The sequence below is a fragment of the Tympanuchus pallidicinctus genome, unplaced genomic scaffold (assembly GCF_026119805.1).
Source record: "Tympanuchus pallidicinctus isolate F22 unplaced genomic scaffold, pur_lepc_1.0 scaffold1, whole genome shotgun sequence".
Lineage (NCBI taxonomy): Eukaryota > Metazoa > Chordata > Aves > Galliformes > Phasianidae > Tympanuchus > Tympanuchus pallidicinctus.
Window position 1 is genome coordinate 28885864 of NW_026294618.1, and position 18535 is coordinate 28904398.

The window sequence follows — 18535 nt, forward strand, 5'->3', positions numbered from 1 at the left end:
TATGGTCTAGTTAGTAAATTTTTCTCCTGTGCATAATGCAGTTCCCTTAGGAATACACTGAGTATCATTGTTGATTCGTATGCATTTTTTTTTTTTTTAATCACTCCAGTTTCATATTGGATCATTCCTTTTTCTTTTGTGGTTGACCCTGAATGTGTATGTTTATCTGGCTGGAATACAAGACCATCAAAAATCAGGAAGGTCTTCTTCCAAGGAGCAACTCTACTGTTGAGGCCAGATGAAGATGCTGAAATGCAAAGTGATACAGAATCAGAATCACCTGGGTGTGCCAAGGCTGAGTGCAGAAGCTGCTGTCCTCCTTGGTGCTTAGCAGTCGTGCCTCATTGCCCACTTTTGGTTCAGGGCTGTTCTGAAAATGAGATTGTCTCCAGTTTCAGAAATAACAGAGAAACTATGATGATTTCTTTCTTGTTGAAAGTTCCTTGGATTCAGTACTCACTGGGACCATGCTGGGAAGTGAGGAGGCTGTAGTATTTGTACAATGTCCACATTTCTTTAGGAGACTGAATGTGGTATATAACTATCTATACTGATTTGTCCACTTTATGCAAGACAAGTTTTTCATATAAATTTTTCCTGGATAAAAATTGTGACATATTACTTCATATTGACTATCATTTACTGTTTATATTTTATTTCCAAAATGTTTAAATTCTATGAATTTTAGAGCCTGCATGCTTGACATAACTGTCAAAATGGAAATTGCTGGCTTAACATTTCTCCAGTAGTCTCCAGTCTGTTCTGTGGATAAAGAAACAGTGTTTTCAGTTTTCTACTTAAAGAGTTTAACAGAGAATTCAAAGCAGTTGTGTTCTCTTCAGTTTTATGCATTAAAAATAAGTCTCTTTTAATCTTAAATTCCTTCAAAATGTGATCACCAAGAATGCCAGTTCATTTAGCTGAAAATTCAACTTCCTTTTGATTTGCAGATATTTTTCCTCAAGTGTGTTTCAATAATTCTAGGGAGCGAAGAGGCTGCATTTGTGAGTATGAATCCAGAAGTCTAATAAACATCCTTTGTTACTTTCTGAACTGTATTTTCTGCACTTTATGATTCTAGTCTCCACCTGAATGCAATTTGACACAGGTTTCTAAAAAATTACCTTTTTCACTGTTTCACAAATTGAAAGGAAAAACTACAACATATGAATAAATTTCCTGATGCATACCTGTGTTAGTAGATTTTCATTTGTATAGTTTATCTGTGTGTGAAAATAAATATAATTTGCATAGCATGCCACTAAGCAACAAGTAGTGCCAAAAAGTTGTGTTTAATTGAAAACTAACAGGTTTTACTACCTAATAATCAAGAAAATAGATATTTCTACAGGGAGCAAAGCTAAAGAGTAAATACTTGAGAAAATACATCAATAAACATCTTGGTTGCTCTGAAAGTAATGCCTCCTGTTTTTCTATGGGAAATACAAAAGATACAAAGAGCACAGTAACATGTAATGGAGTGCTCTTTTTTTAACACAGTCAACGCCATTAGCTATGCATTTTCACCAGCCATGAACAAGAGCCTGCATGCTGTGCTTGTAAAAATCCACAAAGCTGTGAGGATTGTGGCTTGACTTTGCCATCTCTGTCACCACTGCTGAAATGCACCACTCACTGCTTCATGGTGTTCACATCAGCTCTTTATTCTCCATAAGTGTTCAGCAAGTGTTGATGCATGTCAATGGGTGCCGTTTTTCCACATGGAGAAATTAAGTTCCGCATCTCTGCTTCAAACACACTTCTGTGTCAGGCACCATTTTGTGAGAGTGTCCCTCTGCTGCCATCTGCCATACAGCAACAAAATGTAATGGTGGGAAATGGTGCGAAAGTTCAACCTATACTGCCATACCGTCACCATCTGCCTCTGAGGTCATAGGCTAATGTAATAAGATGGGAGGCACTAATTTTGGAGCAGCATTTACAGAAGGTTAGTAGCACAGAGTTGCTTCTAATTAGAAAAGCAAAACAAACAAACAAACAAACCCAACAACCTTGAAACAACAGTATTCCAGAAGCATCTTCTTTTTAATTGGTGATGGAAAGTGATAGCATTAACTGAAAACCCACTGGTTACTCTTTTGTTTTCCTTTCACTCCTTTTCATGAAAAAGGCTTGTGGAATCAAACTAAGTTTTATTCAGCCTAAATTGCACTGGAGGGTTCTTTTCAGAGCAAGGATATAGAATCCAAGGTCTTCCTTGAACCCTGCTGTACTAACCCTTTCACTTTCTAATAAGGAAGAGCTCAAGGCTTTCTGAATTGCAAAGTTAAACTCTTAGTTGTGCTTACTTCTACGTCTATACTTTCTGAGCCATGAGAAATAGTGAATATTTTCTTTTCACTTCATGCTTGTACATTTTCATACTAGTTGTGGAAATTGTTGTTTTTTGGGTTTTTCTTGATTTTACCCCCACCCTATAAAGCTATAGTGTATTATCATACAAAGTCCATTCTATTATCTTTCCTTGCTCTTTTTCTACACAATAAGAAACATGATTCTCTGATTTTGTGAAACTTGTATTCCTTTATCAAGAATTGAAAGGGTGGGTGTTGACTAGGTTCCACTAAGGAAAAGTACACGGAGCTACAGGGGGAAATATTTATTGCTGATCACAAGTGGGTAGAAATGTAGCTTGCTAATTTTATACTAATGCACTTGAAAGGGAAGAGATCCAAGTACTGAAAATAAAAGCATCACATGTCCTCCATTATTTGCTTATGGAAGCAAGGCTGTGCAGTAGGGTGATATTGCAAACATGAGCTGATCCTTTTTCCATTGAAATCTACATCGCTTGATTAACTTCAATAGAAGCAGGCTATGCCCAAATGGTAAATACGCATGTAAATTCTTCCAGCAATTGTGAAATAAATGACTGCATATCCTGAGTCTATCTTTATAAATGCAAAGTAAAATAAAAAGTAGCATCTGATGTTTCTGGTGAGCAGTGTTGACCCATGCATGCTTGGTCAGTAATTGCCCTGGTGATTATTGAGTAAAACGAAGTCCTTTAGGGAATACAGTTTTTTAAACTGTACAATGACTGCTCCAGAAGTAATGCCTCCTATTTTACTGTATTGACCTACAATATCAGAGGTGGGTGTTGGTAGTATGGCAGTAGAAGTTGAACCTTCCCACCAGCATTTTGTTGCTGTGTGACAGATAACATCAGAAGGATAGTCTGACAAAATGACATCTGACATTTTGCTTTGTATGAAGAAAAGGTGTGTCACTGAATTCTTCCATGTGGGTAAATGGCACCCATCAACATTCATCAGTGCTTGCTGAACAACAAGTTTGACTTAGATTATTAAACTTAGTTAACTGTACCTAAAATACTTGAAAGCAAGAGTAAAGAGAAATGGTGTTATGGAGGGGAACTTGTTTTGAAATTATCACATCCCAAATATAAAGAGTCATGAGCGTATTTATGTGATCCTCTTAAGCCATTTGGGCTTTCAGCTTAAATTTCAAGGGTGTTTTAGAACAGGTAGATAGCAGTCTCTCTGTTTCCTAAGGCCAGCACACACTTAATCTTGATTTGAGGTGGGAATTCTCTCATTTGGCATTAGATACCATGTTAGGCTGTGGGTTTGTTGGTGTAAGCGAAGCATCCTATGCTCCTGTAATAGCTAGAGGAAAGAAATGGATGTTTGTGTACTGTTCGCCTGGCCTGGTTTGGACCTCTTCTGTGTAGCTAGATGAACTGCCTCCTAAAAGTATCAACTTTTCTACAGTGATTAGAAGGTTCAAATGGTGTAGTAAACAATGCCTTCATTTGGTCAGATAAATCTTGTAGTGCATGCCCCTTTCATGTTGAATTAGTTCTGCAGCTTCCATGCTGTCAGCTCTTTCTACCTTGACAACATTTTCAAGAAAGCCATTTGCATAACAGATGATGAAACTTAATTGTACCAAAACCACTGTAATCAAAGGAAGTTATTTTTGCCCGATCCTGGGAGATTTTTCTTCAGATAATCAAAACCAATCAAAGATCTAATTACCAACCCTACCAGAATATAGTCAAAATGTGTTCTACTTTTGTGTCTTTATGGAAACTTGCATATTTTGTTTGCAGAAAGGAGCAGTGTTCAGCAAGTCAGACCAAGCCTCAGATAACTGTTGTAACAATTGTCTTAACATTGTTCTTTATCATAGGGCACATTTTTAATTCAAATTTTCAAATTGTTTACTCATCAGATTACTTGGTCTGAACTCTTAAAGCAAAGCATACTTGGGTCTCAGCTGAAGAAAACAGCGAGATGAACAGTGTGTGTATAGCCACATGTCTCAAACACAATAGGCTTAAAACCTGTTCCATTTTTTTCTGGCTTTTTTAATTAGAATGTCTGGCTTCTTCCCATTTATGTTAAGTTAGTATGCATCTCTTACATCCTTGAAGCTTCTTCAGTATGGATGTGCTCCCTGAAATGTGACACTGTTGCATTTTTAGGGGTTTTACCGTGGTTGTGTGACATAATGATTAAAGAAAATAAAAATAATAAACTCATCACTCTTTGACATTTGAATTCTACAAACATGAATAGGTCCTTTGTTAAGTGTTTTCCAGCCTTAAGAGCTGCCTCCAAGCAGTTGACCCTTAAGACCTATTTTGAGTTACCAGACAAAAATAAGGTTTCCCTTCAAGTGCTGGTTGCCAGGGGTAACTGGCACTGATGCCAAAAGATGAATGCTCTACCTACTTAGGATAATGCCCACTTTGTGAGCTAAATAAAAATCTAAATTGCAGAGAAGGAAGTTGGATGAATGTGAAATTTCAAGGGAGAAAAAACAAGGTTACTAGGGACACAGATTTCAGAAAGGATTATTGCCTTTTGCACCAGTAATGGCCTGTTGTACAGAGCGTGTACACTGTTCTGTAGCCAGGCACTGGCTCCCTCAGCCCTGTTGCTCCATGCTTCTGTCACTGCCCAGACAACAGTTAAGAAGGGAGAGGCAGGGAAGGGCAATATTTTGCATGAATTACTTGGAATTTTACAGAGGAATAATCATTCCTCTATGCAAGAAGTGCAGTATTTTGAGCTTCGGACGTGGAGAAACTCATCTGCTACTGGGAGACTTATTGTTGAAATTCAGAATTTCTCATCAAAATTAATGTGCCATTGATGTAAACAGTGGATAAAAATTTATTTGTATCTAAAATTGTATGATAGAAGAAATAAATTACTTTGCTGTGGAATTCAAACATGGAAGCAATCCTAGTTCCTTTCTCTCAAAAAATGTGCTAGTCACTTTGTGGGGCATGGCAAAAGGAAGTGAGAATACCAAACAATATCATCAGATCTTTATGTCTATTCATGTTTTTATATCTGTGCAAAAGAAGATGAATACATGTGACCCACATCATTTAGCATCAAAAGATGCGATCTCTTGGTTTCTTACAGTTAGCTAATACATTGAGTAATTTCTCAGTAGCAAGAATAACACCATATCCAGTTACACAGACTGATGTGATTTTCAGAAACTCTTTCATGTGATTTTGCTCTGCAAAATGGCAAAAATTGATGTATGAACCTCTGCAGGTGACTCAGTGGGCAGAGCATTCAAGGATTCTCCTTATAAATCAATTTCTTACTGTAGTTGCTAGGATTTTCAGACAGATCCAGTAGCTTATTTATCAGATAATGAAGATACAAAACAATTCCCCTTCTAACCAGTGTATTGCCAATTTTACCAAGGCAAATAGAGTTGTTTGACTATTCAGAGACCACACTCTCTGTTGGAGAGGGTCCAGAGGAGGGCCACGAAGATGATCAGGGGACTGGAGCACCTCCCCTACAAAGACAGGCTGAGGGAGCTGGGCTTGTTCAGCCTGGAGAAAAGAAGGCTGTGGGGTGACCTCACTGCAGCCTTTCAGTACCTAAAGGGAGCCTACAAACAGGAGGGGAAAGGGTAGATAACAGCAGGACAAGGGGAAATGGTTTTAAGTTGAGGGAGGGGAGATTTAGGTTGGATGTCAGGGGGAAGTTCTTTACAAAGAGAGGGGTGAGGTGCTGAAACAGGCTGCTGTTGTGGATGCCCTGTCCCTGGAGGTGTTCAAGGCCAGATTGGATGGGGCCTTGGGCAGCCTGGTCTAGTATTAAATGTGGATGTTGGTGGCCCTGCATGTGTCAGGGAGGTTGGAGATTCATGATCCTTGAGGTCCCTTCCAACTCTGGCCATTCTGATTCTGTGACACCTAAGACGGTTCAGACTACATTTATGCTCATGCTTATGCTTACATTTACATTGCAGATCTCTTTATTGCTCTCTGCAAGTTGCACCTGAGGCTGCCAGCATCCATAGTGGTTCTGCAAGGAAAATGATTTCTGCAGATTGACAATCAGATAGCAAATGGCAAGCTGCTGCTTTCACTTTCCATGAGCTTTTAATGTTACAAGCGCTTCCCAATCTCAAAGCAGTAAAGGAATGCTGTACCATATTCTGTAGAAGTATGATGTAAAGATAACTCCTCCACTTACTTTAATGAAATACTATGGGCTGAATGTCCCCACCTAAAAGTGAAAGAAAAAAAATAAAAAAGAAAAAAAAAAGAAAAAAGCAGGAAGGACTCTTCATTTCAAATGTACTTTTATTGATTGTTTTTATATAGGTTCTGTAACATTCTGCCTTGTTTTGAGTATTTATTTGTGTTGCGGAATAAGAATCCAACCTTGTGTTCCTGACTTCATGTAGTGTGGAAATCTACTGAAGCTTTGATCCAATGAGCTTCACCCCTGGTGAGTTCTACTTCAGTAAAAGGATAATTTTGTGAAATGCAAGAGTCAGAGTAACCAGCAGTGGTTTTCATGGACAGCAGAATGGCCAAGTGAACATATCGTTTTTCCCTGTGAACTTCACTCCCATTTTATCTTATGTTCACCATAACAGAACCAAAATTTTCCATCTGCGAAACCATCTGGTAGATTAGAGAGGCCTACCTTTAAAAAAAAATGAAACACTATTCTGTGCCATGCAGAATAGTAGAAGGGAGTCCTGGCTTGTCTCCTGTGTAAAACATCCTCAAACACAGAGCCCCCGCCGTGGAAGTTACTGCCAGAAGAGGCCAAGCAAAACCTGTGATTGCATGTTTTTCATTTCCAACTACTACATGATTTTGCACAGCAAGCTTTCCAAGGAAATTCCAGGAACTGACAGATGAATGCATCTACTTACACATAAAAATACACTAACAAATATATGTAAGAGTTCATAATCTACTCAGGGCTTTACCCCTCATTTGTCCAAGTAATGATACAATTTAGGATGATGAAACAAAATTTAGAGGATGGACATGGTAATTATAGTCCATTCTATGGATTTTGCATGGATGGAGGTGAAACTGTAGCAGTCGTCCAGAATTCTTTACCTATTTTGCAGTGCATTCGGTGCTACAGTCACTGCTGTTTCAGCTTTTCTGAAACATGCATATTTTGCACATTTGAAAGCTGATTTCATTTTTATCTTAATTAAAATACATCTACAAATAGAGAATGCTTTCAATATAGAAGAGTCTTCTCCAGTTTCACGTGGCAAGATATTTAATGTGTTCAGATCTATTCCTGATGTTTTAATTTTGATCTTCATAAGATAATGATCTAGGAAAAAAAAATCTGAAACTGTTAAGTTATATCAGATGTCTGTGGATGTCACAGAGGGACCTTTTTTGATTTCTTACAGTTGTCAGCAGGTTTATAATGATTTGAAATATAAGATAATTACTGGTATATGCTGTCAATGTCTAGTGAAGATGAATGCCAAGTGGCCTGGCCTGTTTTGTTCTTTATATCAATGCAATGTGATTAGGTGGATTTTCTTATTCAGTATATATATATTAAAAAATCATGGTAGTCATTTTAATTTTGCATTTTTTCCCTTCTTTATTTGCTATCAATGAACACTGTGTTTCATTTTAACCTTCACCTAACAGCTTTTCAGAAAGGAAAGACTCCTAAAATAGAAAAACAAAACAAAACAAAAAATCTACATATAGGAGATCTGCATTCTGGGAGTGTTTGTACATGCTTTTTTCACTTGCTTTTTCTACAAAGTTTTTAAGGTGTAACTATTTAGTTCTCCTGTACAATTTGCAGCGTGTGGATGCTGCAATCCATACACTTCATACATATACAAATATCTGAAAGCATATTGCTGACACCTTGCACAAGAATGTTTTAAAATCCAGCTATTTTTAGGGTTAGAAACAGATGTCTAACATCAAGTGTGAATTTCTTCATTGCACTTGCTCTTGTGCCAGCCATGTTCCTTAATCTCTTGTATCTCTTCTGCTGCTGCTGTCTACAGTGCATCCATATATACGGATCATGCTCCCTTTGATTTGGTTTTGCTATGTCAGTGCAGCCATTCTCAGCCTCCTAATGTACAAGGTCCAGGTTTTTCTTTAAAAGATTGACTAGAGTTGTTCAATATGTTCCAGATAAGCTCTCACCTGTGTTTCTTACAACTCACCTCCTAGTTTCTCTGGAGGATTGTGCTCAGGCTGTTAGTTCTCCATCTGTAAGGACATACACAGGGACAAAGTCAGACCAAAGATACGTTACTGTTGGTTGTCAGTCTGCAAAGATGATGTCCTGCTACATTGCAGTAACCTACGTGTGCTTTAGCAGGGACCTACATTTGCAAGTACTGTAATCAGACATTGAAACTTTTGCACTAAAATCTCTTCAACCATTAGTTTCTTCAGCTTGATGCTGTTACAGCTTTGTTTGTTGTCAGCACTTTCATCTCTGAAAGTGCTAGAAATCATTTCTTTCAAGCTTTGCAAGTGGCTCTTGCAGATTAGTGGTTAAGAGTTTGAGACCTTAATTACACAAATTTAGATTTATTGATTATAAAAGTGTATGCTTCTGATCACGCTTGAATGTTAATCTCAGAGATTTACTCTAGTCAGTATTAGTGGCAAATTTTATAGAATAATGCTGATTTATATGTAAGTCCTAAAGCATTTCATGCACATACGTAAAGTTCAGTGCAGCTTTACAATGATGTTAGTGATAACAGTCTATGTTAAGAAACCAGTGTGCTGGAAAAAGAGGAGAGGAAACTAACTTGTTTCAAGACTTTCACTACTATCCCAGTCTACAAACTTAGATTATTTACTTTCTGATCTGTTTTATGTGATGAGTAAGATGGATTTCCTCTCACCTATCAGAAACTAGGTATTTGGACTTTAAATGCCAAGCAGAGATTCAGCAACTAAATGTTGTCTGTTATCGTATGGAAAGGAAGAAAGGCACCTTGAGAAGCAGAGGAATCATAACTGTCATCTTTCATATTAATTTTAGGACAAGATAGAGCACTTCAGTTAGGTAGGGGACAAATGAATTTGTTCTTTTTGTTAATACAAGTGTGTATGTGTAATAGAGATGGCAGCGGAGTTGGTTGTTCCAAGGCTAACGTGAAAGCAAGAGCTGTTTTTAAGGACTGTTGTGAACTGTATAAAACACAAATCCACATGTGATGATAGCAGCTTCCTTTATGTATTTGCTGAGATTTTTATACTGGAGTATAACAACTTAATTCCTATTAGCTGTCCTATGAGATAATAAAATAATCAGCAGGTCACATTTTACAGACATCTTGGAATTTTGAAAATAATGCCAGTTTTTCCTTCTGTTGTAATTTATATATTCTTGCTTGTTATTTGAAGACATTTTATGTACTATAGGGATGAACTTTTTGAATCTAAATGTTTAAAAGATTCAAGCCAAGTAATGCATATGGGCTGTACAAGGAGGAAAGAGGCAGTTTCACAACAGCATGTATTTTGAATTCAGCTAAGTGGCAGATTGCATAAAAACATTTTGTCTTTTTTTTTCCATTTTGATAAAGTAGCTTTTAAAAATTCTTTAATATTGTAAGTTCAGCAATGGAATATCTTCTTATCAGTAGTTGTGTTCTGCTGTCCACGGTGCAGAGAGAGGAAAGGCTTCTAGAAATGAGTAGAGGGTTATTAGTGGTTTTAGTAGTGAGTTTTTAGTGAGTTTCTCTGTGTTTCTTGGAGTTATGCCACACTAGAAGAAGTTCAATTGAATTGTTTGATAAATAAATTACATTCTCATGCAGAAAGTTGTGTCTTTAGTATATATAAATGTTTTTGAAAATTGCTGTGCAATATATAAATATATATTAATGCAGGAAAAGCCTCTATAAAATTATATCTTATTGCTTTTTGCTTCCACATCATTATTTTGAGTTAATAGAATTTCATATTTCCTTTTTAGAAAATTGCATTTTGCAAAAAAATAAAATAAAGTAAAATAAAATAAAATAAAATAAAATAAAATAAAATGAAAAAAACTCCACAGAAATACTAAATATAGCACTAAGAAGCCTTATTTATATAAAAAATTGTTAGTACCCCCATCATAATCCTATTATGGTAAATCTATGCGTCTGCCAGTTGCCTTTTTCAAGAATCAGTGACCTTTCTCAGTTCATCTGATACATATAGCAGTGGAAAGATAAAATATAAAGAGCTGTCTATGTGTCTTTGAAATGTAATGGGGAAAAATTTCTGGATCTCTGGTCTTTGTGTTTTGGTTTTAATGTAACATGGTAACAAGAGCATTTTAGTTAGGTGTTAGAAAGTTAGAAAGTTAGTTAGAAAGAGTATTGGTCTTTATTTGTTTATTGATAATTATTTGTCTGTTTCCACAGAGTAATTGAGAACACAGGTTTGTTATGCTTCCTCTGTGACAGTAGCAATTCAGCATGCCAAAAGTGGAACTATGAGAGCACTTCCTTGATTTTGTATTCTTTGGCAGAAGTGTAAGGAGTAATAAAAAACAATCTCTCGAGAAAAACAGGTGCTATCTTTTCATCATAGTTTTACTTGATTGTAATGAGAAGATTACTTGGAGCTTTTCATTGTCATATCAAGTTACCAGCTGTTGAAATAAGAGGCTGTTACTACATATTACAGCTGGGAAGCAGAGCATCTATGTGTGTGGCCTCGTGTCTAATGCTGCAGCTTGTCATTTTCTGTCATTCCCACCACCTATTATTGGCTAATCGATATGGTAATGTTTTCTTCATTTCTTTAATTTCTTTAATTTAAATTTATGAAAATATTGAGAAAGAAATACATCTTCTTTGCTTTGGTATGATAAAGCTTGTCAGTCTTGTTTATATAAATATTTGTGTGCATATAGATTTCTTTATGGAGCACTGCATAATATATACACATGTATAAGCAGTATTTCTTTTCCCTAGGTACTTTATTTCTGTCTGACACATCAGCTGAATGTAATTCTCAGCTTGTCCACTGTGACCCCAAAATATGGACACTAATTAGTCTGCACAGCACCGAGAGGAAAAAAAAGAGTACTTCTAATGTGTCAAAAGAACTGTAATAACCATTCTTCCTATTATGTGCTGTTCCATTTCTTATATTCCTTTTGCTGTAGACCTTTTGAGTAGTTGAGGTGGTGATGAAAGACACCCTTGATAGCAGGGACAGGAAGGTGATTGTCCCTCTCTACCCTGCCGTCGTGAGGCCCCATCTGAAGTACTGTGCCCAGGTCTGGGGCACCAGTATAAGAAAGACAGGGAGCTGTTGGAGAGGGTCCAGAGGAGAGCCACAAAGATGATCAGAGGACTGGAGCACCTCCCCTACGAAGACAGGCTGAGGAAGCTGGGCTTGTTCAGCCTGGAAAAAAGAAGGCTGTGGGGTGACCTCATTGCAGCCTTTTGTACCTAAAGGGAGCCTACAAACAGGAGGGGAATCAACTCTTTGAAAAGGTTGATAACAGCAGGACAAGGGGAAATGGTTTTAAGTTGAGGGAGGGAAGATTTAGGTTGGATGTCAGGGGGAAATTCTTTACTATGAGAGTGGTGAGGTGCTGGAACAGGCTGCCCAGACAGGTTGTGGATGCCCCATCCCTGGAGGTGTTCAAGGCCAGGGTGGATGAGACCCTGGGCAGCCTGGTCTAGTATTAAATGTGGATGTTGGTGGCCCTGCATGTGTCAGGGAGGTTGGAGATTCATGATCCTTGAGGTCCCTTCCAACTCTGGCCATTCTGTGATTCTATGATTCTGTTCACTAAGTAAAGCCATGCCAATGAAAAACCCTTTATTCCTGAAAGGGAATGAGTCAATGGACACAAACTAAAGCACGTTGAATTCCACTTAAGCCTACAATAAAAAAACTAACCATTTTCCTGTAAAGCTCATCAGACAGTGGCACAGGTTGCCCAGAGAATTGTGGAGTCTCCATCCTTAGAGATAATCAAAACCTAATGCGACACAGCCACAGCCCTGAACAACTGGCTATAGGTGACCCTACTGTGGGTAGGGGTTGGACTAGATGACCTCCAGAGGTAGTCATCAACCATTCTGTAATCCTTCATACAGGTGTGATCATAAATATGACATTGTAAAACCTTAATCCGTGTTTGCTTCCTCTGAAACACAGCCCTTCTGCATGATCAAATAAAACTTAACACTGGTAGATGAAAAGTGGTAAGCTGGGTGGATGCTTTTAGACAGGATCCAATGCCCCCAGAGAATGGGAATTTGCTTTCTTGGGCTTGAAACTTGGAGATTCTTCATTTTTTTTAAACATATAAGCAGTTGAAAAGACTTTAGTTATTGATTTAAACAACTCATCCCATCACTGAATTTACATCATTGTATAAATTCCAGCAAGAAATAAATTTTTTTCTAAGTGTGGTTTCAGATGTTTCAATTCCTGTTTCCCTGATCAGTGTCTTTTCCTTGCATGCTCAGATCTTAAAGGCACAGTCAGCAGGACTAGAGCTTTGACCTACAGTGAGGATGATTATGGTCATTAGAAATACGTGTAACGTTAATTTAGTGTCCTGAAAATTGGATGTTGAAAATACATTCAGGATAATTGAGGTCTGTGATAGAGTTAACCAAGCAACTTACTAAGGGTAGGTTGGGTACAATGTACAGATAGCATTTTTTGTCAGTGGAAAAGGAAACAGGTAAGAAATGACAAAACAGGTTTAGAACCAATTGCAAAACCTGGTGTCTTTGAATACATCAGAAATCGAGATCACAGCCTAAGTGCTGATCAATAAATTAGATCAAAACATGCAATAGAGCCAATGTAAGCAGCCCAAAACTAACACAAAAGGAAGTGATCTGCTGGTGGGATGACTTTGGGTGTCCTGCTCATGCAGAGCAGCCACAAAGTTGTATGTGTCCTACCAATCACATGCCATTAGGCAGATTCTGAAGGAGCAGACTGAGTGCTCCCCAGCAGGATCTAGCACTTTCTGTGTACAGAAACCCCTTAGAAACTGTGGCTGTGGCTATAGGAACCACACAGGAACTGCCACCAGCTGCAGGTGATGAGATGGGAGGGTCTGCGTGGTAACTTGCGTCATGTGAAATCAGTGGCTGATATATGAGGATGTCGCTGCATCCAGCTTTCTGGACTCTGTTCTACAAATACTTTGTAAGAAACCTGGATTATTTATTGTTGTTATTGTTTTAGGATTTCTTATTTGAAGAAGTTCTAACTTCTGGCTGGAAATAAGGCTTTGCAGCTGAAGTATTGTGCTCCAAAGCAAATTGAATTCACACTGCCAAATAATCTCTCCTTCCCCGGTAGCTCTGTAAGTAATGCCATTAAGATGTTTGCATAATCCTCATATTTCAGTGATTGTACTGCTGCTAGAGTACTGTGCAATTCTCTGTGTATTATGTTTGTTCCTGACTAATACTTTTGTAACATAATAAGAATATCTGGGAGAAAGAGCAGTATCGCATAGCTTGCAGTTACTTTGCTCTACCACCTCCTCCCCACAAATTAATTAGGTTTTATTCTCTTGAATGCTCTGGGAAACCAAGACATCTACAGATGCTGCAGGAAGTAATAATGATGAACTATTGGATGGCTCAGTTAATTAGCAAAATCTTTTGAGTTCAGACCATTAATAATGAGTTTTTAGCGATAGATCTGGTCTGTGTATGCAGAGCAATGCATTGTTGTGCGGTTACCCAAGGTAACTCAGAGCAATGATGACTCAGTATCAGAAGCAGCACAACACTGGTCCAGTATTTGTAGGGATGGTAAAGACATACTCTTTCTATCACTCAGTTATTCTGCTGTAAACCTTAAATCAAAAAATACCTGAAAAGCAACAAATCATTTTATTTCCTTGGTATCTATAGTAATATCAATTAAGGGATGGATGGAGCAGGGAAGTGGGGAATTTACTCCTCCATCAGCTGCTTTGGAAGTGCAATAGTAGTTACATGTAGTTGGTAATTACTTTTCACACAAACATTAATGATTGAACATATCCTGAATACTTGGTAAATACGGTGCTCATAGTAAAAAGCTTTTTACTTGATGGATACCTACTGTGAAGAGACTGCTACTGTTGTGCCCTTTCAGAGCTTTAGAGGTTCTAAGCTTACCGATTACTGATAAATGATCAGCCATTATTACTTAGGACACTTCAAAACATGTTACCTTTGACAATAGATTTGAAAAGTCCATGATTAAAGAACTCATTCTATCGAAGTATCTCCTCCACATTGACTTACCATCCTTCTCTATTCCTTCTACCATATTTGCACCTGGCAGAGTGCCACAACAAGCAGATGGGGGCAGCACCCCCATCTCCTCGGGAGTAAAAACCTTTAGGATTTGGGAAGCTAGCACCAAACGCCTGGTGTTTGTGCTACGCATTTCATGCCTGCCCCCAGAGGGGCTGACAGCTTCTGCATCACACTGCAGTGTTCCAGTGTCAGTGAGGCGGTATCTGTGGGAGCGGTCACTTTCTCATGGTGATGTCCAAGGGCTCTTGCAAGGGTGAAATAACTTTGCAGAATCCAGAGCTGTTCCAGGTCTGTTTCTTTGATCTTTCCCATACTTTCCTAAATATATAGTAATGTAAATATTTGGATTAATATTGCTGTTAGTAGTAAAACTATTACAGTTGACAGTGTGCTGCTGCCACAGGGGATACTAAAATGAGCATGTGAAAGGCAGTAACGTTCTGTAGTATGTACTTCTTGAGTGCACTCAGATACCATTTAGTGGTGATTGTAGGGAGAGAATCTTACATGGGACAGAAAACTGAGACCAACTAATAGATGAAAAATAACTGCCCAAGAACACATAATTTCTGCCTTTTATCGCCCCTAAGCATGTTTGCTATCTTTTGTTTCAAAAGTTACAAAAGATTGAACTTACTGCTCTGTATTTTCTCTCCAAATTTCAATGTTTTCACAGGGCCTGTTTAGACATGTGGAAAAATTTTATTTTCTAAAGTATCAGTAGTTGACATTTCTGAGACTGGATGATGATGGGTGTTTTCATAACTTACAGTAGAGAAAACTTTAAAATGCTATTTCTGAGAGAATAGAAAAAGTTTTAAAAATTTTATTCAACTTGAAGCACTCAGACCCTTGCTTTATCCATGTTTTAAGGGCAGTCCAACTAATTTAGTCTCTGTTCAATGCTCATTACATGGCATTTCAGAACCTTGTGTGTACTTATCACTTATTATATCTTAAGACAAACAATTACAGTAACAGTACCAAAGGATTGGAAGATAACTAGTACATTGACAATTAAGTCTTCTTAGACAATATGTGCTGTCAGTGGTATTCTGGGATTCTTTGATGATCAGTCACTGTACTCTGTACTGTTTTAAATGGTCAGTTGTATCAGAATTACTCTTCCTAACCTTGCCTGCTTTTTGTTCTAATGTGCAGCACGTTAAGTAAACTTAAATTACATACTGTGTGAGAAGATTATTCCATAGGGTGACGTTTTTCCAACGTGAACTCAAGGCTAGAATATGTATTTTAATGACAGAGAAATTACAGGCTGTCAAATAGTCACTTAGCAAGACTAGAGTATTCTGAGTTTCTGCTGCCGTTATTACTGCTTTAATGAAAATACATGTAACTAAAAAGAAACTCTTATTGAGTACAATTTGGTTAAAAGAAGAATTTGTGTCAAAATCTGAATGTATGAATTGTAGAAATTTACAATATGTAGTGTGAAATATGGGTGGTTTGGGATAGGAAAGCAATTTAAAATGACTGTAAAAATATTATCAATAAATTGGAGGAGAAGTGATTCTGAAGTCTGTCCTCAGAAGTAAACCCAATATTAGATTTCACATTGTAGTGGAAGCTTAGTGGCAGCATTTGGCGGATTTATGCATAAATCTAATGCTGAAGTTAGTGAAGCATTTGTACATGGAAAGAATAATGAAGAGAGATGATGGCCAGCTCTTGTAGCCTACAAAATGGAGAGGCAGCCCTTCAGAGGGAGCGGCAGATTGTTCTCTTCCTTCAGAATATTGTTTGCTGTCACACAGGAAAGGAGCTGTGGCAAGTAATACTTGGTATTTTTCCAGAGTTCTTCTATAGATTCTGACAGCTGTCTATACGTACTGCATTTGCTATCTGTCATTGCTAATGTCTTCTATGGGGATGCTAAGCCATCCAGTACTAACATCAGAATGTGTAAGACTGGAATTTGTAGAGGAAACATTGAGTCTACGTGATACTCAGTTTACATTGCCGACTTTTTCACAGAAACTGGATTCCTGCAGCTTTAAGCTACTTGTAGGTATTTTGTTGGTTTCAGCTTATATGGGCAAATGTTATTCAGAGGTCCTGCACTGCAGAGTGCAGGGCATGTATCACCATGCTGAGGGTAAGAGCAAGGAGTAGAGCAGTGCAAGAAAGCTGCCTGTAAAATGGGCTTGGAGGCTGTGTTGCATTATACCTGTGATGGAAAAAACGTCTTCACTTTTTCTGTGTATGATCTCCCATCTTACTTTGTCTCTATAGTCTAGCAGTTTGCTATACTATATTGCTATGAAGTGATCCCAGTCCTTTGCAGGCCTGTGCATGAATTTCACTGTGTGTAGACAAACAGTACAGAAGAGGTAAGGCTTGACACTGGCAGGATCCTCAACTGGGCCTTGCATGTTACTGCAGTGTATCTGGGAGACGTTACTGATACAATAATGGGAAATATGTCACATTTCAGATAATAAATAGGGATGGAGAGAATGCATATCTTTTTCAAAGAACATCTGCAAATATTCACAGGGGCTTTATTACCGTACTTCTTACCTATGCTCTTAGTCTCTATGGAATTATTTAAATGCAGTATATTTTAAATGAAATGGCAATAGAACAATTATACGTCTTAAGAAGCTGATAACCATGGCTTTTAGATCATCTGGGGGATTTTGATTCATCTCAGAAGGGATAGATGGAGCTCTTGCTGTTTTTCTGCAGCTTTTGTTGCATATTTTATTGAGCAATTGAAATTCAGATTTCACACATATTTGATTCTTGGATACTTATTTTCATTAAAACTTGCCAGTTATGTGAGAACTATGTATGTTTCTGAGATATTCATTAAATGAGATTTGTAACAGTTTACATGATATTCTGACAGTTTACGAAATCTATCAGTCAAAAGCAGATGGCCTGTGTTGGTAGGCTTTTTCTGTTATAATGAATATATTTTCAACGTATGTATTTCATTTATAATATACTTGCTCACAGGCTCTTATTTTTAAAAATCATTTAATCAACACACAATATTCCTACGCTTCAACTTGACACTTAAATGTTCAGATGTCATCTTTCTTAGTGAAGTGAACTTCAGATACATGATTATGCAGCAAATTGAATTCTTTAAAATATCAGTCCGAAAACATCAAAAACATTTGTTGTATCTTCTTGCCTGACCCTTTCATGAATGTATTTTCCAATTAGGTATCCAGATCTCCATAGCTTTGATACTTGACCATTGGGGTTTCTTTTTGAATTTGGTTGTGATGACCATCGTTGGCCAAGTCTCTTTGAGGTGAAGCCATGGAGGATGGCACAGCCCGGCCAGGAGAGAATGGAGGGGAGGAAGACCTTGTAGAGACAAGTCAGCCCCCAAGGAGGATTACTTTCCAGTGGCTTGAAGAGCGGCTACTTGATAGCCACTAGGGCTTCTCCCATGAGTCGCTATGCTTGGGAGCTTGATGGATGCATTGTTGCAGTGGAATTGCCAGGTCACAGCCTGAACCTATGGTTGAGCACCAGGTGAGAAGGCTTAGATAATCCAGGGAGCTCAGGTGCAAGCAATGCACCTGAATGATCAGAAGGGATGGAGCCTGGATTTGCCCCTCCTCAGCCTCATTTAAGGGTTAGCAGCTGAGGAAACAGCATCTCTTTGGTTAGACATTGCACTCTTCTCAAGCATTGCTTGCTGTCAGAAGGAGTGAGCCAATTTTCTGTCTTTATTACTTTCTGTTCTTCTGTAGTGCTTGTATCTTATTAGAAGATGCTGTTCTTGCCTTCTTTTGCTCTACAGTTGTCTGTGTCTCAGTTTTCACAGATAGAAAAGCAGTGAAATAACATTTGAGGCTATGGCCAGAGTTCATCTTTGTGAAGATGCCAGCAGATCCATGTGGATTTTGGGGTTTTGGGTTTTTATCCTGACCAGGGGAAGGGGCAAATCCTGACACTGATGGGCAACCCATGACAT

General features: G+C 38.0%; 1 protein-coding gene across 5 annotated transcripts in view; it reads left to right on the forward strand.

Moving 5' to 3' along the window:
• Positions 1-18535, forward strand: part of KCNQ5 (potassium voltage-gated channel subfamily Q member 5) — a 260022-nt gene that overhangs the window by 38244 nt on the left and 203243 nt on the right. Inside the window, exon 1 of one of the 5 annotated variants that reach the window (XM_052678991.1) lies at positions 12726-13625. The exons of the other annotated variants lie outside the window; for them this stretch is intronic. The gene's annotated coding sequence lies outside the window, so the exon portion shown is untranslated. Of the gene's footprint in view, positions 1-12725; positions 13626-18535 lie in introns of those variants that run through there. 5 annotated transcript variants of the gene reach the window in all.